This window comes from Engystomops pustulosus, chromosome 2, assembly GCF_040894005.1.
Source record: "Engystomops pustulosus chromosome 2, aEngPut4.maternal, whole genome shotgun sequence".
Classification (NCBI taxonomy): Eukaryota; Metazoa; Chordata; class Amphibia; order Anura; family Leptodactylidae; genus Engystomops; species Engystomops pustulosus.
This window is the reverse complement of record NC_092412.1, coordinates 150,322,428-150,348,977: the sequence shown is the minus strand read 5'-3', so window position 1 is coordinate 150,348,977 and position 26,550 is coordinate 150,322,428.

The following is a 26,550-nucleotide window of genomic DNA, read 5'->3' as shown; positions in this document are numbered from 1 at the left end:
CAACTCCCTTTCAGGATCTTTCATTAGGGAAAGCTGGATTCGAGTTTGAGCTTCTTTTGTATGCAGTTATGGCTTGAGTGTCAGTGCTGGGGGTAGTGTCCATTACTTTATATTCTGCCCTGTCCCTTCAGAGGTTGCTGGTTTTAGACTTCTCTTTGCTGTCTAGTGCTACTGCTTTGTTTGTTATTCTGTGTATTTGACTTCAGCTTCAGCTATGTGTTACCAGCCATTTTATTACTTTCGGTTCTGTGCCTTTGCAGCCGTCTTGATTTTGACCTGGTTCTGTCCAACTCTGCTTGTCTATCTATATCTGTTGTTTGTCAATCAGTGTTGTGTATCTCGTGTATCTCCCAGCGTTACCCCACTTTCCCTGGTTGTTTTTGGCTTGATGCTTTTCTGCGTGTGAACACTAGTCTACTTCTGATTTCCTGTTACATGTGCAACACCCTCGCCGATGCAAGGCAGAGGAGTGGTTGCGAATAAGTCCCACCATGTAGTTTGTAGCCTGTGTAGGGTCTGACTAGCCCCACAGCATGTCACTATATAGTCCCTAGATAACACAGGGGAACACTGCAGTGGTAGAACCTGCCTGGTAAGGCAGGAGTTAAGTGTTCTGTGTGATGTCACATGTGTCAGCCAATCACATGTGTTACACTCTGTTTCTGTGAGCTGAGATGTAATTGGAGGAGTAGCCACCACCTGACCAGTGGGAGTAACAAAACCCCTGTTCAGGAAACTTCTAGAGTGGAGAAGAAGTCAGTTCTCTCTTAGAAGAGAGTGCAGTGTGAGGAGAGAGTTCACTCTCTCAGATTAGAGACTCAGAGGAGTCTGTGCAGCTAGCACACCAGAGCAAGAGCAGGTGAGCCTAGCCCCTGCCTGAAGAGTGGAGCTAATTGCTAGTTAGTAAGAGGAAAGGGGTATCATCCTACCTTTAAGGGTGATACCTGAAGCAATCCAGGATAAAGCTGAAGCATCCTTCCAGGACACAGCTACCTCCCAGCCTGCCCTTTGCATCCAGGCTGATGATCTACATCCTGTGGCTCCCTCCAACTACATCTCCAGCACTCCACCATCCTGTTAAGGCACGTTGCTACGGTTCCTGTCGGTTCCAATAAAGAACTGTAAGTTATTTTTGTTCAACGTCTACCTCTGTCTGGTCCCTGCTACTACGGCTGCCATCATCACAGGCACCCTGTCCACTACACAGAGACTCATACTCTAGACACCAAAGGGTTGCCCAAGGGAGAACCGCTATAGCAGCCTCTCCCTCATCATTTCTTGCCAACACCACCCTGCTGGAGACCTGCCAGGCTGTAGGACAGCTCCTCGGTTCCCCATATCAAGCACCGCCAGCCACTCAGGTACTGCAGGCCCCGGCTGACTCCAGGCACCAAAAAAAAGGCTAGGCCCCGGTGGGGGATGTTGCACATGCTCAGTCCACCATCCAGTGGCTGCGCGACAAGGTAAGTTTTTCCGTGTCACCTTGTAGGGTCACTCAGGGTCCATTAGTTAGGATCCTGAGAGCAGGTTCGGCCTTGTAAGGGCGGACTTATCTGCTGTAGCAGGGCCTTAGCCAGCAGGCACGTTACAGGGATAGCTCGTCACCACTTACCTAGTATGATAGCTTGCACCATATCTGGTTGTGGTTGCTTTGTTGCTGGACATGTTCATGACAATTTTACTGTGTATTGCGAAGGTGCAAGCAATCTCGGTCATATAACACGCATATTGGAATACTCATCCTTTGAATTTCTACAGTGTTCTATCATCACCACCAGTGCCAGCCAGGCAACAGGAAACTGCTCCTCCATGGACACATTTCCGCCTACAGCAGCAGCGGTTGACAGCATTGTGAACCCTCCCTCCTGACACGTGTGGCAGGATAGGCACTGCCATGCACTGTTAGATTTGATATGCCTTAGCGAGAGAAGCCACACAGCATGCTGCAAATATCATGCCGGTTGTCTCCCCACCAGTTAGAAATCTGCAAGCTTATTAGCGACAATTGTCTTCTGAACTTGTAGCAATCAATTGGCAATCTGCTGACTTTTTGGAATTCAACACTGCACATGCTAGAGCGGCTTTATGAGCTGTGGAAAGTAATGGATGACTTTGTCATGCAGCAAGCGGAATTGCTTGAGATTTTGACATCTGGCAGTAGAAGCTTGTCCAAGATCCCTATTGAGTTCTGAAGCCCTTGAAGAGGCCATAAAATTTGTCAGCTGCAGCCTGAATGACCTCAATTCCATTATCTTTTTTATCAGAAAAGATGCTGATGCTCATGTAACTGTTGGCAATAGAGGAAGTAGGTCACCCAACATTTCTTTCTGCCACTGTTAGGGAAAAAATTACATGGTGGAGCAGGAGGAGGATGAGGAGCTTAGTCTAGAGGAGGGGGATGAGGAGGATGACAACCAAAAGGAGGAGACACTGTTGGGAATGCATGAAGATGACAATGATGATAACACCAGCAGCACCAATGACACACAATTGTCACAGAGGGAAGTGTTACTTTGGAGGCTGTGACACCAAGATGGTCTTAGATGTCTTCTGGCTATATTCAAAATGTCACCTTTCTTAAAATGAACCAAGCCTGGAATAAGCTGGTGTTTTACACCATTATGGCTAAGGCAGATCTAACTTTGCTGACAGTGTCCTATCTTGAGGTCACTCTCCCTGGCTATCATGACTTTTTACGGTGACCACCATGTTTCTTACATTGACTATACCTGCTGCTGTCATTTCACACAGGGCCAGCAATACGCGGTGGCAATCACGGCAATTTCCCAGTGCCCCCAGCCAGGGCCACATGAGGGTCAGGCTGCAGAATGGGCAGCCACCCGAGTCACCCACCCTGAGTACAGTCCAGCCACCACATATCAATAGAACCAGTCTATTGATATGCAGAGCATCACAGACAAGAACTGTTTGTCTGCACTGCTCTGTATTCTGTGGAGGACCCAGGCAGCATGTAATGATGTCATCTCGCGCTACCTGTGTTCCTGCACAGAGATGCAACCCGGCGGCAGAAGATCTAGGAGAAGACAAGTCAGTGGCAAGGGATCAGGGAGGTAAGTATTTGTTTTATTATTTTGTTCATTCCTCATATACGTCTCTGAAAATAGCAATGCAAAAACAAGCAAATTTCTCATCAAATGAGTTCTATATCCTGCAAAACATGTCAACCTGTCAGACACAGACCGGGTGGTGAGCTCCCTCCATAAGATAACGCCATTCTTTCAGAGCAAGTTTAATGTGAGTAGTTCTCTATCTCCTATGGAGTAATTCCTCTCTGCAGAGGAGAAAGTCTTAGAGAAAAATCCAGATGTAAGGGTTCGGGCTTTGGGCTCTGTCTGGGTGAAGAGGCATCTATATAATATAATATACAATATTCCTTTATTTATATTGCACACACAGATTACGCAGCGCTGCACAAAGCATGACAAATCGGTCCCTGTCCCCATGGGGCTCACAATCTAAACAACCTAACAGTATGTTTTGGAGTGTGGGAGAAAACCGGAGTACCCGGAGGAAACCCACGCAAACACGGAGAGAACATATAAACTCTTTGCAGATGTTGACCTGGGTGGGATTCGAACCCAGGACCCCAGCGCTGCAAGGCAGAAGGAATGACGTTATCTTATGGAGGGAGCTCACCAAATGGTCTGTGTCCATACAGATCATAAGAATCTCCTTTATCTCCAGACTGCTCAGCGTCTCAATCCTCGGCAAGCCTGCTGGTTGCTCTTCTTTTCATGTTTTAATCTCTTGATTCAGGACAGAGACGGGGATTGGCACCCTTCTTCGTGATCAGTGGTAGTGGATACTCTGGACCACCGTAGACAATGACGTAAGCCGACACTTGGGACCGGTGTCTAAGTGGCACCCGGTTTTCACCATAGCTCGTTGCAAAGTGGGTTGAACTTGCTACACATGGTACCACCAGAGCATTCCACTGGTGTGACCCGGTCTGCGGTGGCAGCCAAGGTGAAGTACAGGTTCGTAAGGCAAGATCGTGGTTGGGGCAGACAGGAGGTCAAGATAGGCAGCACAGGATAAGTGTCGGGGACATAGTGGAAGGTCAGGAAGGGCAGCACAGGAGCGAGGTCAGGAACGGAATCGAGGTCACAACGGGAAATCATGAAAATTGCACAGGGTATCAGGAAAGCTTTCTCTAAGGCTATGAGGCACAAAGATCCAGCAGGGAAGCCAGGAAGAGGCAGAAACTTTATCAGAGTTGGCAGCCAGAGCCAATTATTGCCGCCAGTGCTAGACCCAGGAGAGGAGAGAGCAGCTGCAGGGGCCGGGGGGCACATAGAGAAGCATGGGTGCGCCCGTGATCCAAGTTGTGGGTCGCGAGAGCACCCGTCACAATATTCCTTGATATCAGCAGATACAGTTACCCTCAGAAATCTGAATGAACTCTGGCACACTATGATCTGCCCCTCACTGAAATATGCCCCTACGTATAACTCCAGAGGAAGTAACCCAGACTTCTACCAATTGATTTCAATGATATAAAATTGGTCATATTCAATTATCTGCACTACCTTTGGAACCGAATTTGGGAAGTTCCTTGACCTGATTTTAAAGGGGTATTCCCATTACAGCAAATTAATCTTATTGTTTGTATTATAAAGAGTTATACAATTTTCAGTATACTTTCTATATCAATTCTTCATGGTTTAGTAGATTTCTGCTTTGTCACCGCTCCTCCTATACGAGCCCCCGCACCCCTGCCACTGTGCTTACTTCTCCACGTTCCCATGACTGCGTCCCCGCCGGTTTCCCAGAGATTTAAAGGGCCAGCACGCCGATAATTGGTGCTGGCTGGCAATTTCTGATAAATTCTCAGCCCCTTCCTGTCTTCCCTGCCAAATCTTTGTGCCTCGTTGCCATTGAGAAAGCTTGTTTCTATGTTCTCTGCATTGATAGTGATTTCCCGTTGTGACCTCGACTCTGATTCCGTGCTGCCTGTCCTGACCTCCTGCCTGGCCCCGACCACGAATTGCACAATTCTGTACTTCGCCTTGGCCACCACCGCTGACAAAGTCGTGCCTGTGGAACGACCTGGTGGTACCATGCCGCAGCAAGTCCAACCCTCTTTGCGATGGGCTCTATTGAAAACCGGGTACCTCTTAGAATCTGGTCCCAGGTGTCAGATTATGTCCTCGTCCGCGATGGTCCAGAGGATCCACTATCTCTGATGACCTAGTCAACCAATTGAGAACTTTTGGGTTGTTCATCAACACACTGCTGCTAGATGACACCAGCAGTTCTGGCCTCACTGAGTCACCCCTGCTGCGAAGTCCCCTTACTCTGGTGCAACCTGTGCCTGCTCCACCTGTCACCTCTCTGTCTGACATATTGGTTAATCAACTTTGCTGATTTGACACAGATTTCTTGATATCAACTTTAGCAACAAAAAAGAATTGAAATTTGGAGAATACAGAACCCTAAAACGGACACCCTGGACTTTGAGAAAAAAATCACTCCAGCAACTATGTTGATTTGACACAGATTTCTTGATATCTACTTTAGCAACAAAAAAGAATTGAAATTTGGAGAATACAGAACCCTAAAACGGACACCCTGGACTTTGAGAAAAAAATCACTCCAGCAACTATGTTGATTTGACACAGATTTCTTGATATCTACTTTAGCAACAAAAAAGAATTGAAATTTGGAGAATACAGAACCCTAAAACGGACACCCTGGACTTTGAGAAAAAAATCACTCCAGCAACTATGTTGATTTGACACGGATTTCTTGATATCTACTTTAGCAACAAAAAAGAATTGAAATTTGGGGAATACAGAACCACAAGAACTGATACCCTGGACTTTGAGCAAAAATCACTCCGTCAACTCTGTTGATTTGACAAGGATTTCTTGATAGCAACTTTAGCAACAAAAAAGAATTGAAATTTGGGGAATACAGAACCCCAAAAACTGACACCCTGGACTTTGAGCAAAAATCACTCCATCAACTATGTGGATTTGACACGGATTTCTTGATATATTCTTTAGCATATTCTTTAGCAACAAAAAAGAGTTGAAATTTGTTCTCTGCCCCATGTAACATGTTGTGCTCAGATTTAGCTAATAAAGGGGAAAAAAAATTTGTCCCACAAATCACCGTAAACTTCAGATTCGTGCAGAACTGAAGTTTTCCTGAAATTCTAAACGAATTCCACTTTCTTAGAATCGATTTGCCCATCTCTAAATATAATCTCTGTCTTGTGAATTTAAAAATGTTCTAGGGTATTACCTAACAAGTGGGTTTTTCTCCACTGCAAAAATTGGGTATAGGCCCTCCAAACCAAAAACTTCCAATTTTATTTTATATTAATTTCACTATCCCCCTGACTATTATTTTTGGGGAAGCCTACAATTCTAAATTTAGCTCTCTTTGACTGTTTTTTAAGATCTGTTAATTTAACTTTTAAATTTCAGTTAACCTCCCTTAAGACCTTGACTTTACCCTTGATTACTTTAAAGGGGTATTCCCATCCTGGGATTCAAATGTAACTTGTAGTAGGAGGGATGGTAGTGTTGTTAAGCCAAACAGTTAGTGGTTTTTGGGGACTTTATAATCAGGAAGACGGATAGAATAATTTGACACCAAGACCGCGTCAACCGAATGGTTTGCTGTCTCCCTAGTGCCAGGGTTCGGCATGTGGTGGAAAGTGTGTATAAATTACTGGGAGGGGCAGGGGATGACCCAGCTATCATGGACCATGGAACCAATGACAGAATAGATGGTAGGTGGAGGGAAGCTTATGGGAAGGACCTCCAAAGTAGTATTCTCTGTAATATTACCTGCGCAATGCAATCAACAGAAAAGACAATGGGAGCTCAGGGAGTTAAATGTATGGCTCAGATCTTGGTGTAGAGTAGAGGCATTTGGGTTCCTAAAGCACTGGGCTGACTTTTTTTTATTGGAGTACAAGCTGTTTTCAGCAGAAACTTGCACCTAAATGGAAGGGCGGCTGCTGTGCTGGGGGAGAAGATCCTAGCACGGGTGGCGAAGTATTTTAACTAGGATTAGGAGGAAAAAGAAGAAGCTAAAGGGGTAGACAGGTCAGAGAGGGGGCAGGTTATATTGGTGGGTGGGGAAGTGGGTGGTGAATGGGAGAGTAAGACATTGGAACAGTTGGATTTAATTGGTGTAGCGGAGACATGGCTAGATGCATCACATAATTGGGGTAGTAATATTCAAGGTTTTACACTCATTCGGAAAGACAGGGCAAATAAAAGGTGGTGTATACCTATATCTCAGAAGAGACCTAAAAGCAATTGTGAATGAGACAGTGGTCTATGATGAGTGTGAGGAGGCAGAAATTCAAAGGCAGTTTTAAAATAATTTTTAATGTAATATGATTCAAGCATATTTGCTGCCTGAGGGGAATATTAAAATGCTCCCCCCCCTTTCAGTAGTCACACCTGTTCCATTGCCTGCTCCCTGTTCAGTACATGCTGAAAATGTAACTAACAATTAACATCCCCACAGGCAGGCTCACTGACACTATGACTGTCTACAGGTAATGAGAGTCATATACGCCCCCCTCCACCCCCCTCCGCCCCCCTAGTTTAATTGAAACCCAGCCGTGTATACAGAACTCACTATTTGTTTAATAATTACAGTCTCCTATATAATCCGTCAGCCCTGTTAATTTACTATCTGGCCCCAATATATAGCCCACCCCCTCAGTTTAATTATATACAGCCTCTTTTGTAGTTCCTTCCAGGTAATTAATATCTTTCCCCCATATTTAGAGCCCCCTCAGTTTGAGTATATAGAGCCTCACATATAGTACAACACTTAGTTTAATTATTAACTTTTATTTTTATTATAGTTTAGTTTTATTATATTTAGGAACTCCCCAGTTCATTTATATACAGCCCCATATATAGCCACCCCAGTTTATTTATCTGTATATATAAATATATACAGCCCCCCCCCCCCAGGAAAATAAGAATCTCGCCCCGTATAAATAGATACAACCCCCCCAGTATAAAAAAAAATCTGGCCCTGCATATAAATATATACAGACTCCCCCCCCCCCCCAGTACAAAAATAATCTGGCAACATATAAATATATACAGGCTCCCAGTATAAAAAATCTGGCGCCATAGAAATATATACAGCCCCCAGTATAAAAAGAATCTTGTCTCATATAAATATATATAGCCTCCGCAGTAGGAAAGAATCTGGCCCCACATATAAATATAGACAGACCCCCCAGTATAAATAGAATCTGGTGCCATATAAATATATATATAGAGAAGTTATAGGGATAGGCCTATAATGTTATATTAGCAATCGGCCCCTTATTAATAATTGTCCATGAAAAAAATAAAACTTATACTTACCTCCAGGCAGGGTGCTCGCAAGCCATACAGCTCCTGCTTCTTGTGGCTCTTCTGACAGCCACGGCCCCGTTCAGAAACACAGCCGGCGTGACGTCATCAACTGCTGCCTTTGTCCCACGCAGCCGGAAAGGCGCTGCGTCGCTCCACATATAAATCATAACTGTGTGTTAGATACAGGTGTGATTTATTTATCTGGTGGGTGATTCAGGCAGCAACCTGAGCCTCAGTCGTCCACATTAGAGTGGGAAATTTCGCTGCTCCTTAAAGGGCTCCGCATTCTGTTGCCTGAGACAAGATTTTCATCTTGCCTCATGGCAGATGTGACCCTGACTGAGGAAATAGAGGATCCTTGTGATTTCTAACAATAAGGAAATTGTCCAAAATGTCTTATCATGTCTTCATCTGGAGAAAACAAGGTTTAATCATCAGAGGCGATAGGGCTTTTTTACTGGCCATGCCACGACCCAATCGCATATGCGTTTCATTGGAAACGCATGTGATCGGTAACCAGCACTCTTGTGTCTTGCATTTAAACAATACAAGACACTAGATGTTGGTTACCAACTGCATGCACTTCCGTAGAAACTCATATGCAATCGGGCCGTGGCACACCCCTATTTCTAAACCGAATCATAACGGTACCTGTGACCACACCCTAAGAGCTTCAGTCACTTTTGTACACCATCCAAACAAGGAAGTAGTAATATTGCAGGGAAAGTCAAAGTTGGAGAGCTGAAGAATTCCAGAATGGAGAAAGACACAACAGTATGTTATGCACTAAACACCATGATTTACAGGCAGAGACAGCACTTAGGAATACTGCAGTTAAGCCCAGACTCAACATGTAGCATTTCAATAGCTTAGTTGATTAAAGCATAGAAGAAATGGTAGCGTTGTTATTCATACAAATAGAGTTGAAGAGATGACAGCATCCATGGAGAAAAGCATCTCCATCCTTATGATGATTTGTGATCTAATGACCATAAATATTCTTGTAAAGGTGTCATTTTAAGACATGATCCCGTTTGATGCATGAATATCTTAAAAATTATTTTTTCTGAAGTGCTAGCTACTTTGCAGATTTTTCTTCAAACAGCTCCAGCTACAGAAAAGACCGTCATACAATTTACCATCAAAATGCTTGCTGCTCAGCAGTAATTCACCTAAATACCCAACCAGTGATATTGCAGCCTTTTCCAAAACCATACTCCAGTGTCAAACTTGCCCTAGTGTGCGGAATGAAAACTACCTAATTGATGTTTCCCATTTTATTGAATGCACACCAATACATAAGAGCTGCCCACAGCATTGTGACTACTTTCAATGTCTGGGTGCCTGCAGTTATGATCAGCCCTGACACTATTGTGGAACCTCCCAAGTTCCACCCAATAGCTCATTCTGCAGACTACTCAAGCAGGAGAAAAGAAAAAAAAATATCTCAGGGAATCTGATGGACAAAATTTAATTTAGGAAATGTCAATCTACTTTAGAGTGAATGTAGTAAAGGGGTGCAAACAAACCTTTGTATCTATCCTCTGGACTTTGGCAAGGCCAATTGGATCAAACATCCCATTCTTACCGGTGACCACCAAGTTAAGGAGCGACATGGACCAATAACTCTTATTATGTACTAGCCTGTGAAGAAGCTTCTTCAGAACTTTAAAATTCTAATGTTATCCAAAATAGTTAAAACCCTTCTTGCATGCATTGAAGTAGGATAAATAGCAATACCCATAAGTATGTATATCCCCTGCCGTGTGTTGAGGAATCTGAGAGTGACTTGGGCTTTGTTGCCTAATTCTCTACCTTGGACTTGACCAGTGGGGACTGAAGGCCCCTATTGTCCCTTAAATCGTGAGAAAACTTGCAGAGCTTGTTTCTGTATCTAGGTGATTTTGTTGTTTGAAGGACATCTCAAGACCATCTGCACTGTCTATTGGAAGTCGTTAAAGTCATCATCAAGAATGGCTTAAAGATTAAAGGGGTTGTCCACTTTCAAAAAATAATTGATATTGTTTGATATTCATATTTTCCAATATACTTTCTTTATCAATGTCTAACTGATTTCAATATCTTTGCGGATGTCCTTCTGTAGAAAGCTTCTATGTTTACTTCTAGTGGACAGAAATCTGCCTATGGTCATATGCTGGACACACAGGTGCACAAACCTTTATCACACAGCTCTGATTATTCTTTGTGATAGTAATGGCTTGCACACCTGCATGTCCATCACATGGACAGATTACTACCACAGGAATTAAACATAGAAGCTTTATATAGCATAAGAGCAAGCAGAGATCTAGGAATGGTTAGGAATTGATATAGAAAATATATTGGAAAATTGTATAACTTTTCCTTACAAAAACAATATATATTTTTTGCCAAAAGTGGACAACCCCTTTTAGCCCTTCATGTGTCACCGGCTCAAGCCACAAGTGAAATACCTAGAACATATGCTCAGTGCAGAAGGTATACAACCTGTCAAGAAGACAGCCAAGGTAAAGAATTGGCAAAGACAGACCACCATCAAAGAAGTAAAGCTTTCTAGGATTCTTGGGCTATAACTGTTGCTTCATACCTTACTTTGCTCAAGTGGGTGAACCACTGCCGTAATAACAATAACAAGTTATAAAAGTCTGGATGCTGTAATATCCCATGTATTTTAAACACTACTGCTCATTCCAGCTAAATGCTCTCATTGGGTTTTAACAGAGTAATACAAAAAATATCTGGTGGATCCTTGTTTAACTGTATACACAGACAACAACTACCTAGAACTTCTGAATAATGCAAGACTCGATGCTACTGCAAGACTCGATGCTAATGCAAGACTCGATGAACAAAGATGGAGTGTCAAGGCTAGCTAATTTATGCCTCATGAATAATAAAGGTTCATCAATATTTGATACAAAATGGAAAGTTTTGGGGGGGGGGGGAGGGGAGATAGCTGAATAGTATGTGGGTGAGATATGCTAACATATAACTTTTATTAGAAGTAAATTGAAAAATTGCCCCTTTATGTAAGTAAAACATGGTAATGCATCAACATTGAAGGGGTAATAATAGAACCATTTACATCATAAAAGAAAGAAAGTTTAATCACCCCAGGGAATAAGTTGCACATGGACTCAATAACTTCCAGATTTCTTAACATCAGCAGCCCCAGTTAATAAGTCTGATGAAAACACCTCAATGCAAGCTTCTGTAATAGGCAGGAAATGGGAAGTTTAAATGTATTCCAAAATCAGATATACACGAGATTACTAAAGATTATTCACAGGAATTGGCTGGACCTGTGTCTAGAAGAATATTCAACAAAACGATTGAGTTCAACCTCTTGAAGTGCTTTTATATGAAAAAAGTTTTACCTTCTTTTTGCAGAAATGTCTAAAAACAAGTTTGCATTTAAGCAAAAATAAAAACAAAGCACAATCAGCATGCCATCTTTATTCCATGTAAAAAATGAAAATTCTGTTAAATATGACTCAAATATGACTATGGATTTGTGGAAAATGGGTGCTTATGCTAATGAAATGGCAAATTAAGTTTAATATAGATATACATAATTACTTGGAAGTCTTGGAGGTATTGGTGGACAATAATCTTAAAGGGAACCTGTCACCAGCAGGATGCCTATTAAACCCCTAAACATACCTTATAGGGCAGTGGTGGCGAACCTATGGCACTGGTGCCAGAGGTGGCACTCAGAGCCCTTTCTGTGGGCACTCAGGCCATCACCAGAGATGACTCCAGGTATCTTCCTGCAGTCCCAGACAGCCCAGGACTTGCTGTGCACAGAGTTATTTTTAAGTGACATTGCTACGTGGGACTACTGGAGTAGAGGGAAGGTGTGGACAGATCTGGATTATCATTATGTAGCTCCTGCTCCGACCCTGACAATTCTTCCTGTTTATGGGACCCTGGAGGGAAGCTACAATGATCATCCAAATTTCTTCTATTTTATGCTTTATTGGTGTCCTCAGAGTGCTGGTATCAATGAAAGCTGTGACAGAGAAGGGAGTATAAATCACAAATAAAATTTCTGTGTTGGCACTTTGCGATAAATAAGTGGGTCTTGGTTGTAGTTTGGGCACTCGGTCTCTAAAAGGTTCGCCATCACTGTTATAGGGTGTAGTAAATGCTGTCCAGAAAAGTCCTTTAATGCTGGTGTGCCAGCCACATGCTGAAATATCACCTTATATTCCAAGTCATCTACTAATCAGGGGGGGCGGGCTTTGGGGTTGACTGGTCAAGTGTGCAACCCGCCTACAGCCAGGTCATCAAAACTCTGCCTTCATTTCTCTTTTCAGGTGATTCTTGCCCTGCCTCCAGCACCTCCCCGTCCTCTGCGATCTCGTTCGTAATCTTGGACATGCGCAGTGCATTTACTATCTCCACTCTGGTCCTGTGCATATCCGGAGGGAGAAAAGCACACAGTGCATGTGCCACAAGCGATGGCGAGGGGCGCAGCTTGTGGTACATGTAAACAAAACTTTTTGTAAATAGTTCATACAATGCAATATGCTTCCCTAATCCCATAGGAAAATTGTTTTCTACCCAGTGCTGGTTATATGTTACAGGTTACACAAGTTTAGAATTTACACATATGTTACAGGTTGCAGTGACAGTTACATGCAGGTCACACAGAGGGGTGAAACAGAAAACAATCTGCACCTATACACATTGTTTGGGTGGAGAGTTGAGAGTCGATGGTGGTGGTACTGGAATTTCAGTTATCAGGTGTTTAGATGCGTTGCTTGTGATTTGAGCCGTTGGTTCGCTGATGCTCCAAGGCCTCTTGTGTTGCATATCACATCAGGGTGCATCAGGGTGCGTCAAAAACTGAAATTTTTTGCTTTGTTTTTGGGCCATTTTTCCATGGAGTAATTAGCGTTTTTGCGTTTTTCACACGCCTGTTGCTTGCGTGTTTCTAGCGTTTTTGAAATCACATGATTCTTAAATTGGTACCCTAATGTCCCAGAATTCCACATAAAAAGGGCTTTTTGAAAGTCACATGATTGCATGGTCTCTATTTCTTGGCTTGGGCTGTCTTTTTGCTTGTTGCATTTGTTTGTTGAACCATGTCTGATTCTGATACTTTGGAGGATGTTGTTGTTGGTTGGTATATATCCCAGAAATATGGTGAGCGAAGTGATCTATGGCGTTGTCCACCCCATGGGCGTAAGCATATTGTATCACCAATTGTATCTCAGCGAAGGTGTCTTCTATACTTTGTATTTAGAGCTCCACAAAGACCGAGACAAGTTTATTTGCTTTTGCCACTTATCCATCACCTTGTTTGATCAGTTGTTGGCGGAGCTTTATCCTACACTAACATTTCAAGATACCAGGCTGCGGAAATGTATTTCTGTAGAGGAGCGTCTTCTGGTTACCCTCCGGTATTTAATTAATTATTTTTTTGTTTGTTTGAATGTTTAATTATTATTATTATTTTTAGATTTCTTGCTAATGGAATTCGTTTTCATCCCTCTATTTCACTTTCCATTGCAAGGATTGTGATTCTCACATGTGGGGTTATTTGGGCCCATTTGAGACGCACCATGATGCCTCAGCCAAAAGCTCAACAATGACTGGATATTGCTCAGGGCTTTATGGAAAATGCCAATTTTTCAAATTACATTGGCGCCTTGGATGGCAAACATATATGTGTGTAGAAACTCTGGTTCAAGATATTTCAATTATAAACAGTATTTCTCAGTGGTTTTGTTGACACTGGCTGACAGTAACTACCATTTTAGAATTGTAGATATTGGTGTCCATGGTTCTGCTGATGCTGATATTTTCCGTGCTTCTCGAATGGGAAAGCGTTTATCAGACCGTCGGCTTGATATTCCTGAACCCCATGTTTTGCCCGGTTCTTCTGTGCCCTCTTTACCATTTGTTATAGTGGCAAATGAGGGATTTGCACTCTCATATCATGTTATGCGCCCCATCCCACGCCGTGGTTTGGATTTTAGATGCAGAAATTATAATGTCCACCTGGGCCGGACTCTTCGTTTTGTGGAGTGCGCATTTGTTATCTTGGCTAGCAGATGGAGGGTTTTACAATCATCAATGCAGCTGTCTCCCCAAAATGTCATTTGTGTGATCAAAGCATGTGTAATTTTACATAATTATTGTCGTATGTATGACCAGCCTGAGAACCAACAGCCAGAAATAATATCTGCAGATGTTGCAGCTCCTGAACCCACTCATCATGTTCGACCTGCTTTAGCTGGAATTCGTATTCAAAATCATTTTGCTGATTATTTTATGTGTATGTAATATATACGTTTTTCGACATCCATGTTCTGGGCATCATGCAAATGTACAGGGAGGAAAGGTGTTTTGAGTGCCTTTGAACGTGGCATGGTTGTTGGTGCCAGAAGGGCTGGTCTGAGTATTTCAGAAACTGCTGATCTACTGGGATTTTCATGCACAACCATCTCTAGGGTTTACAGAGAATGATCCGAAAAAGAAAAAACATCCAGTGAGCGGCAGTTCTGTGGGCGGAAATGCCTTGTTGATGCCAGAGGTCAGAGGAGAATGGGCAGACTGGTTCGAGCTGATAGAAAGGCAACAGTGACTCAAATCGCCACCCGTTACAACCAAGGTAGGCAGAAGAGCATCTCTGAACGCACTGTACGTCGAACTTTGAGGCAGATGGGCTACAGCAGCAGAAGACCACACCGGGTGCCACTCCTTTCAGCTAAGAACAGGAAACTGAGGCTACAATTTGCACAAGCTCATCGAAATTGGACAGTAGAAGATTGGAAAAACATTGCCTGATCTGATGAGTCTCGATTTCTGCTGCGACATTCGGATGGTAGGGCCAGAATTTGGCGTCAACAACATGAAAGCATGAATCCATCCTGCCTTGTATCAACGGTTCAGGCTGGTGGTGTCATGGTGTGGGGAATATTTTCTTGGCACTCTTTGGGCCCCTTGGTACCAATTGAGCATCGTTGCAACGCCACAGCCTACCTGAGTATTGTTGCTGACCATGTCCATCCCTTTATGACCACAATGTACCCAACATCTGATGGCTACTTTCAGCAGGATAATGCGCCATGTCATAAAGCTGGAATCATCTCAGACTGGTTTCTTGAACATGACAATGAGTTCACTGTACTCAAATGGCCTCCACAGTCACCAGATCTCAATCCAATAGAGCATCTTTGGGATGTGGTGGAACGGGAGATTCGCATCATGGATGTGCAGCCGACAAATCTGCGGCAACTGTGTGATGCCATCATGTCAATATGGACCAAAATCTCTGAGGAATGCTTCCAGCACCTTGTTGAATCTATGCCACAAAGAATTGAGGCAGTTCTGAAGGCAAAAGGGGATCCAACCCGTTACTAGCATGGTGTACCTAATAAAGTGGCCGGTGAGTGTATATATATAATGTAGAAAGGCACAAGGTGTTGTGGTGGAAGGTAGAAACATGTCACCGTGGTGCCTGGCCTCGGTGAAGTAAAAACCAGTACTGCTGCGTTCGGCCACTGATGCACTTTTGTTATTTTAGCATAGCTGCAATGCAGCTGATCCGGGACGGGTTTTTTCTGGAGCAGTCACAGTGCTGGGTGGGATGGCTGCTCCCACGTTCCAGGCCAGGGCTTGCAGCCCTATGTAAAGCCACCTGTGTCAGGAGAAGGGTGGGTGGTTCCCTACCTATGTGTAGTTGAGTGGAACACAGGGAATAGCAGAGCCTTGCTGTGTGGGGAAGTCTGAGGACTGAAAAGGTGCTCCTAACCCAGGAGGGTGAAGTACGGTACTGTGTCTGTGAATGTGAACTGTGCTTGATAACATGGACTGAAATTTATCATATGGACTATGCATTTTGTTTTGCCGGCTAGAGCAAGCCCTTTTCCCTGTTATTTTTATGTCTAAATAAAGACACCTGTTTTGTTCACCTGAAAGACTGCTGCTTGGCGCTTCTCTAAGGCTACCATTTGAGTGAACCCCTACAATATATATATATATATGTACTGCAGAAACTACTAAAAGGCACTTGTATAGACAGACAAGATCCCTTTAAAACAGAAAAAAAGGCAAATTCACAGGCCCATGTTAAAAATGTCTTTTTAAAACATCATCTGCTCCTGATAGCAGTAGGGACACTTTCGGGAATGGGAAGAGCCACTGTGACCTTCTTGGGCACAAATATCTTTTGTAAATTTGGTCGCGGCAGGTCCGCCACCTCTGCTGCATGTCCTTACCAAGACAAAACAGAGGCAAAGTCAGTATCTCAAAATAGGAACATATTGTTAAAATAAACACGTTAAAAGAACACAAAAAGTATGATAAAACTTACATGCAAGCTCGCGCTCATCAGTCGACATTTTAGCCCACTTTTGCCTCAGCAGCTCCTTGCTGATCTCCAGCCATATAGACTCCTTCTTGTACCGATCATGATAATCGTTCCTCCGAATATCCCACAGTGTAGGACAGTCATGAACCAAATATATAAGTTTCTTCGACATCCAGGTTCTGGGCATCTTGCAAAGCAGCACTACTACGGATAAATGTCCCAGGCCTACACATGCACACTACTTCCTGTCTACTTCCTGACTTTTTTTCACATCACCTAGCAACCCATCCATTTAAAACGCATTGCACTCGCAAGCATTGCAAGTGCAATGCGGTTTTGATGCGTCTCCATATACTTGAATGGGGAGTGAAAAACGCATGCACGCGCGTGAAAAAATTATGACAGGCCCAGTGGAAACAATGGGACAGAGTGAAATGCAAGTTCTGAGCGTCAAAAGCACGCACAGAACACGCACATGAAAACCGCAAGTCTAGAAGGGGCCTAATACGCCTGCTCAGGTTCTCCATTGCAGTCTGCTTTCAGTACTCTGGTCCATCATGAGGTATGCTGTATATTGGGAGCTTAAAGGAAACCTACCACTTGTAGTGGCAGGTTTCCGATGGCAATATCGGGCACCAGCTCAGGGTGAGCTGGTGCCGGAGCTTATTTTAGTTAGTGTTTTAAACCGCGGTATCGCGGTTTAAAACACTTTTTAAACGTTGTAGCCGGCGTAGGCAGGTACGCGCTCGGCGCTTACCGTGCACGCGGCTACATAGGAAGTGAATGAGAGCCGCGTGCACGGTAAGCGCCGAGCGCGTACCTGCCTGCGCCGGCTACAACGTTTAAAAAGTGTTTTAAACCGCGATTTAAAAACACTAACTAAAATAAGCTCCGGCACCAGCTCACCCTGAGCTGGTGCCCGATATTGCCATCGGAAACCTGCCACTACAAGTGGTAGGTTTCCTTTAAATAGTACCCGGTGTAGCGCTTAGTGCTGCCAGGTTTCAGCGCTCTGATTGTGCCATGTCTTGTGCTCAGAGCTCCCTGATTTGGAGGCAAAGTCGGCAAGGAGCCTGGTTGGCCTGGGCCTGCATGTGTTTGGCTTGTTGTCTGCTTCTGTGCCTGGTGCTGCAGAATCCAGCACACAAGGATGCAATGATGTAACATTTTCTTGTTTATATGTTCAACATGGATACATACATTCAACGTTCATTGTCAAGTTTATTATTCTCTATATATCCTTTTTCAATAAAAGTCCAAAGCAAAATCTAATAGAAAAGATAAAAATATATCTCACAACTCCACACATGGGCTTTGTGTTTCAGATGATCGGAGCGCAAAGCCACCTGAGGAAGGAGCCACTTTGGGAGTTGTGAGATATATTTCTTTCCTCCATGACACGCATCAATGCGGAAATGGTATTGCTGGTGTACGTATGGACACTTAGGGATATACAGAGCCAGAGAGCCTCTGGGAATCCTTTTATACTTTTATTTATTATTTTTATAATTTTATAATTTTTATATTTTTATAATTTTATTTATTGTTCATTTTCTGTGTCACCCATTGAATGCTACAAATATTTTCTCAAAATGGAGTTAATGTTTGGCAAAATTGACTTCATACCAGACTTCACTTCATTTTCACTTTAGCTCAATTTCTATTTTTATATACTGTATCTTAACAGGTCAATCATTTGATCTTTATGCAGCATGAAATGAGCTAGTCTTTCTGTAAAACTTCAGTTGATGCAGCTACATTTACCACACTCCCTGCAATTTTATGCTATCAGAAATATACCACCCAATAAAAAATAATTTAGAGTTGTTGCTCTGCACATCTAAGGCCCTCCACCAAACCAAATGATCAGCACACTATGAAAAAATAACATATGTTTTGACCAAAAATTTTTAACTTGAACCCACTCCATTTACAGCTCAATATCTCTTAACAACCGCAGGAGTGAAACTCGGTCCTTATACAGTCCATGACTACATAGTTAAAAATATAATTCATTTTATTAAAGAATTTTTTTGAAAAGTAAAGAAATTACAACAGTATGAAAATCGATCCCAGTATTCCATCTAGTGCTTCTGCACATCACAAAAACATACAATACACAATTTCATTGAGCACCATCAAATGGGTAAACTGCTACAGTCTTAGAATAAAGTGCTAGTGCATATATAGCTTCATAGCAGCTCACTGTATAGTCTCATAAGGTGCAAAGTGCAGGATCAATTGCCCATGCAATACACAATGGGGCAGATTTACTTACCCTGTCCATTCGCGATCCAGCGGCGCGTTCTCTGCGCTGGATTCGGGTCCTGCCGGGATTTATGATGGTAGTTCCTCCGCCGTCCACCAGGTGGCGCTGCTGCGCTGAAGTCCGCTGGAATGCCTCGAAATACACCGGCCTATCCTGGATGAAGGTGAGTAAAATTTTCGTGACACAATTTTTTTAAAAATGCAGTGGTTTTTCCGAATCCGTCGGGTTTTCGTTCGGCCACGCCCCCCCCGATTTCCGTTGTGTGCATGCTGGCGCCGATGCGCCACAATCCGATCGCGTGCGCCCAAATCCCGGGGCAATTCAGGTACAATCAGCGCAAATCGGAAATATTCGGGTAACACGTCGGGAAAACGCGAATCGGGCCCTTAGTAAATGACCCCCATAGAGTTTAGAGCAAGTTAAGTGTTCGGTTACCCATATATCTAGGTTATATTAGGTTAACTTACCCATAATGTATGCTAATAATGAGTGCAGGTGCAAGTACTTTGTTACAGGTTTCAGTTCTGTACGTTTTTATTTTTAATATAATACTTTTGACCTAGGATTGCTGTGAGCAATCTAGATATATTGGGGCACATTTACTAAGGGTCTGAATCGCATTTTTCTGCCGGGTTTCCTGAATTTTTCCGAATTGCAGCGAATTGGCCTGGGATTTTGGCGCACGCGATCGGATTATGGTGCATAGGCGCCAGCTTTCATGCAACAGAAATCGGGGGGCGTGGCCGTCGGAAAACCCGACAGATTCGGAAAAAACACAGAATTAAAAAAAAAATTTGTGTTGCAAAAATAGTACTCACATACACCGAGATGCAGAAGGTGAACCCCGGCGGACTTCAGCACAGCAGTGTCACCTAGTGGATATCAGGCGCATGACCTTAGTGAATCCCGGCAGAACCCGAATCAGCGTCGGAGAACTTGCCGCTGGATCGCGACTGGACCGGGTAAGTAAATCTGCCCCATTATGTTTGTTATAACCTCTTTCCAACAAGCAATTAGGTACTGACAAATATGTTGTCTGTAGAACATATTCTCCTTGCTCTGATAAATTGACCTTTTGGTAGGCTCCAAGTTACATGTAGTGGGTGGTGTGAAGCAACGTATTGCCTGTAATCGTTTTTTTGTATAAATTTGTTTCTTTTTTAGTTGTGTTGGCATTTCCTATTAGCAGCAAGTCAAGGAAAGAAATTTCTTTGTGTGAATATGTGTACGTTAATTTGAGATTAAAACTATTGTAATTTAAATACTGTACAACCTGAGGTATAAGTGTGGGGATGCCATTCCATAGCAATAGACAAACGTATATGGACCGATTGTAACTTTTAATTGCATGTACATATGGGTTTTTATGATGAAAAATTGTCTTCGAACAATGACATATAGATATTAGCTCGTGAACGGGAGAACTTTGAACCCATAGGGCATCCCTGTAGTTGTACATAATAGGTTTTATCGAACAAAAAAAATTTGATAACAAGAACAGTACATCCAAAATGTAATGAATTAATGTATCAGAAAACTGACTATACTTATTCTGATACATTAATTTATTATCAGTGGCTCCAAGAAAGTAAGTATTTGCAGCACATCCTGGGAACAATGGGGCAGATTTACTTACCCGGTCCGGCTCTCTGGGAGATCGGGTGCAGCTCTATATCAGGGCATCATCCGATCTACAGCGGTTAGGAGGGTCTGGCAGTGCTGGATCCTCCTGACCTTCTGTCTATAAGACGCAGGCACTTTTTAGCAAGATTTTTTCCTAAAAAAATGGTACTTTTTAACAAACTGTGCATATATAAATGGCAAAGGAAATTATTACCGTATTTTCCGGACTATAAGGCGCACTTAAAAGCCTTGGATTTCCGTGGAAATATAGTCCGGTGCGCCCTATGTATGGCGCTGGGCAGCGGACCATACTTACATAGGTCCCCGCTACCGGAGACCGGAGACAGCAGATCTCCAGCGGGAACTGCAGACCACGCGGCACGAACAACTTCTGCCGCGTGGTCTGCAGTTCCCGCTGGAGATTTGCTGTCTACGTCCCGTCGGGTCTCCGCTCCGCCCCCGGACCTCCGCCACGCCCCCGGACCCCGCGCCTTATAGTCCGATGCGCCTTATATATGGAATTATTACATATATAAGGCGCATCGGACTAATGCGCCTTATAGTCCGGTGCGCCTTATAGGGCAAAAAATACGGTAACCGGTTTCCCGTTTTTTCATATCCATTTTTCACTTTCCACCTTCAAATATCTATAACTTTTTTATTTTTACACGTAAAAAGCTATGTGACAGCTCATTTTTTGCGTAACAAATTGCACTTCATAGTGATCGCATTGAATATTCCATGCCATGTACATGGAAGCGGGAAAAAAATTCCAAATGCAGTGAAAATGGTGAAAAAACGCATTTGTGTCGTATTCTTGTGGGCTTGGATATTACGGCTTTCACTTCACGCCACAAATGACGCATCCAATTTATTCTTTGGGTCAGTACGATTAAAGGGATACCAAATTTGTATAGGTTTTATAATGTTTTCATACATTTACAAAAATTAAAACCTCATGAACAAAAATTTTTTTTTTATTTTGCTGTCTTCTTGTGCTTATAACTTTTCCATACTTCGTTGTATGGAGTTGAGGGTGGTGTCATCTTTTGCGACTTTTGATGATGTTTTCAATGATATTATTTTTAGGACTGTACGACCTTTTGATCACTTTTTATAGAATTTTTAATTTTTTTTTTAAATGGCAAAAAAGTGCCAGTTTTGACTTTGGACGTGATTTTCCGTTACGGGGTTAAACGCAGTGAAAAACCGTTATTATATTTTGATAGATCAGGCATTTTCGGACGCGGCGATACCTAATGTGTTTAGGATTTTTACTGTTTATTTTTATTTATATCAGTTCTAGGGAAAGGGGGGTGATAATTTTTTTTAAACTTTTTTTTATTTTTATTTTTACTATTTTTCAGACACCCTAGGGTACTTTAACCCTAGGTTGTCTGATCGATCCTACCATATACTGCCATACTACAGTATGGCAGTATATGGGGATTTTACTCCTCATACATTACAATGTGCTATCAGCACATTGTAATGAATGGATTAACCCGAAGTAGCTTCGGGTCTTCGTGAGATTCGAAGCTACCATGGCAACGGATCGCCGCTCCCCGATGACGTCACGGGGAGCGGCGATCCTCGGAAAGATGGCGGCGCCCATGCGTGGCACGGCGATCAGCAAGAAAACACCCGCGATCGGTGCCGGCACCGATCGCGGGTGTTACCGGTAAGTCTTTCCTGCAATATGCAGCAGAGACTTACCGGCTATGGAGAGGGCTCGGCCCGCGAGCCCTCTCCATGCATCGGAACGCGACCGCCGCCGTGAATACATGGCGGGCGTTCGCGAACCGGTTAAAAACTAGAGGAATGCTTCTTTCTCCATTTACTTTACTTCTATCATCTACACAACCTTTTAAGAATGTAGTCTATTTTGGCTTTGGAGTATACATAAACTTTGAAATTATTTATCATCAATTTCAAAAGTATTAGTAAACTTTATTATTTATAGTTTATTCAGGAAGAAAAGTAGGACAGCTTCTGGAGGCAAAAAAATAGGTTATCAGGCCAACTATTATATACAGCTCTGTTTTCAGAGACATTACTCATGAGATGCTATAGTCGTATGTCTTTTTTTCTGCCCTCACTCTCCCATGTTCTGCTCCTCTACACCCATAAACCTTATTGTCAACCAATGAAAGAAATTTCCTTTAGTAAAAAGTTATTTATTAAAAAGCTTGTTAGATCCACCTCATATATTACAATGTTTAACCCTTTAAGGACCTGGCTCTTTTTTGTTTTTTTTATTTTTCACCCCCCACAATCAAAAATCTATAACAGCCCGTGAGCCCTCTCCAAGCACCTTCAGCCGACCCGTGACGACCCAATTATGTCACGGGTCGTGAAAGGGTTAAACAAAATAAAAATACATACTTGAAGGATGTATGTTTTCATTTTTTTTTCATTGTTACATTTTGAAAGTTTTTTTCTTTTTTGACATTTTGTATGAGGGGTCTTTGTTCCTTTTTTGTTGGATAGATTTAATTTTTTATTGCTACCACTTTGGGGGGGGGGGGGTACATATGATTTACTAACTAATTTATAATGACACAGAAAACAGAAAAGTTACCAATTTGTTTAGTGTTATACTAGTACAGGCACCAAAAAGTATTAATTCCAGTGTTTTCTATTTGGTAGAACATGCATTACAAATAAATGATCAATAAGTAATAGTTTAGTAGCATAAATCACTACTAATGCAAAGATACCAAATATGTACATTTTATCTTAATTGCTGTACATTTTTTTTAGTGGTTCCAACACTATTTTAAGACTGAAATATTTATGTTTTCCTCAATTATTTTACCCCATTAAAATAGCATCCCCCTTTTGTAGTATATTATTTATCCTCTAACATTCCCTATTTTATGCAAAATCTTGCCTGTTTACCTCTTCCAAAGTCATGTAAAAATGAGCAGAAAACTGTCATATTTTGCCATAGCAGAGTCAAGCTGAGAGGCTTGAAGTTGATCATTAATTTAGATGCGTATATCTTGGGCTCTATAGGAGCCAGAATCATGCTTCTCAGATTATTTAATGATGAGGATTTATTCTTTATAACTGTATCAGGATGGTGGTTCGGTGAACTAAAGAACTAGAGATATGGACAGGTATACTCACCCTGTCTTCTGCCATAAAAGGCATGGAAAAGTAACAATTCTTGCTGCAAAGACAATTCTTCAGCTTCTCTTCATCTTGATCCCAGCGCTGTCCATTGCTAATCTTGACACGCCGGGATTATCTAGAATAGAAAGTTATAATTAGCAGCATGGAGCATAGGGATAAGATATCCAGCACTCCAGGGTGCTAATTATGCATGCTTTCATCAGCTCCCTCAAAAACGTGCCAAACTTGCCAAAAATTTTACTTTTTCATAAAATCCTTTAATGAAGTTATGTTCATCAAAATGGTACCACTAAAAAGAACAAATTAGCAAATAAAAAATAAGCCCTAAACCAGTTCCAAACAGTTGGCGATAGATGAAAACAAAAATGTATCTCCACATTAGTTTTTCTTCAGTAAATTAGAAAAATATATGAAAAACTATAAAAATAACATAAAGCCAAAATCGTAATGATCTATAAAGATAACATAATTAAAGATAACATTATTTTTATGGTACAGCGAACACATTCCTAAAAGATTCAAAAAATACTAAACCAGAATAGACGATTTTCTTTTCCTCCATACATGCAAGAGTTAATAAAATCTCCTAAATAAACTAAACCCACAAGAATGAAATATTTGTAAAGTGCATCTAATCTTGCAAAAAATAAGCCCTTACATGTCCAAATTGCAAAAAATAATAAAGATTGTATAACGCTCTTTCCCTTCCATGTCACGGCGTGTGCCCTAACAGCAGGTTACCACCACATATGGGGCATTGTTATTCTCGGGAGAGATTGGGTATCAAACTTTGGAGCATTTTGGTATTTTATTTACTGAGAATGTTCAAATTTTTTGAAAAATACCTTCATTTAGCTAAAAAACTTAAATTTCTAAATTGCAACTGATTTTGTTTTAGCAAAACAATTTGAGTTAACAAACTTCAAAAAGTTGTTTAACATCAGTTGAGGGGTATAGTTTCTTAAAGGGTGAAACATATAGCCTTTTACTATAAATTAGGCATCTCAAAGTGACCTGAAATCTGAACAGGTCCGTCAAAAGTATGATTTTGTGTCTTTATGAAAATGTGAAAAATTGCACCTAAAGTTCTAAGCCTCATAACATCCTACAAAAATGAAAGGATGCATAAAAAAACCATGTCAACATAAAACAGACATTTGGTTAATGTTAGTAATTAATGTTAGTTATTTTGCTGTTATGACTACAGGCAGTCCCCGGGTTACGTACAAGATAGGTTCCGTAGGTTTGTTCTTAAGTTGAATTTGTATGTAAGTCGAAACTGTATATTTTATAATTGTAGATCCAGACAAAAAAAAATTTGGCCCCAGTGACAATTGGAGTTTAAACATTTCTTGCTGTAATGGGACCAAGGATTATCAATAAAGCTTCATTACAGACACCTTACAGCTGATTATTACAATCTGGGACTATAGTAAAGCATTCAGAAAGCTTCACCAGAGGTTAGAGGGGTCTGTCTGTAACTATGGGTTGTCTGTAAGTCGGGTGTCCTTAAGTAGGGGACCGCCTGTATTTGTCGAAAAAATACAACATTTTTAATTTTGAAAAATCAAGATTTTTTAAAAAAAATTTTGAAATGTTTTTTCATAAATACGCCAAACATATCATCCAAATTTTTGGCTCTCCACTCTCTTGGACCTTTTCTACCAGGCAAATATGGGTGACTTTTTTTCCAGCTGCTGGGAGGGAGAAACAACTGGCATACTATAGAGAAATACTGTGCACAGAGTTGGCCGCTGCCTATGTGCGACATTGTCCATTCTCTGTCAGGTCCGGGGGATTCCTGGCAGTCATCGCTCACTACTGCCACGGCTGCTCAAGTCTGGATTCCTTATTGAGCAACTTCCTCCACCCGCCTAGTGAGGAGGGTAGCCACCACCAGCAGCAGCAGGACAAGGAGAAGATCCTGCACCAGCAGGTGGTGGCCTACTTGGACAGCACTTTACCACCTCAGGTAGAGGATCCCATGGACTACTGGGAAGCCAAAATTGATGCGTGGCCGCAACTTGTGGAGTTTGCAGTTGAGAAGCTGTCCTGCCCGGCCAGTAGTGTGGCATCAGAGCGGGTGTTCAGTGCAGCGGGGGCCATCGTTACCCCAGGGAGAACCCGCTTGTCCACCCGTAATGTGGAGAGACTGACCTTTGTCAAGATGAATCAGGCTTGGATCGGCCAGGATTTCAACTCTCCAATGCCTAATGCATCAGATTAGATCAGCCATGACGCCTCCTCCAAATGTTGAGAAATGAGTTGGGGTTCTAACTACCTGCCTCAGCCACTATTCTGATGCTCCCACCCGCCTGATGCCACACATCTGCCAATTGCACCTGCCTCCTACTATCTTTACCAGGGACTGGAATTGTCTGCCACCTCCACACTATTTCACGGTGCCACTCTGAAGGCTTCTGCTGCTGCAGATGCCACCTCCACACTATATCATTGTGCCACCCTGCAGGCTCCTGCTGCTGCTGATGCCACCAACACACGATATCATTGTGCCACTCTGCGGGCTCCTGCTGCTACTGATGCCACCTTCACACTATATAATTGTGCCACCCTGCATGCTCCTGCTGCTGCTGACGCCACCTCCACACTATATCATTGTGCCACTCTGCGGGCTCCTGCTGCTGCTACTGATGCCACCTCCAGACTATATCATTGTGCCACTCTGCAGGCCCCTGCTGCTGCTACTGATGCCACTTCCACACTATATCATTGTGCCACTCTGTGGCCTACCATGTTGCCGTCACTTCCACACCTCTGACCTCATGCTGCTGCTGCTGGTGCCACCTTTGGAGTTCTTTTCTGTCAAAGGC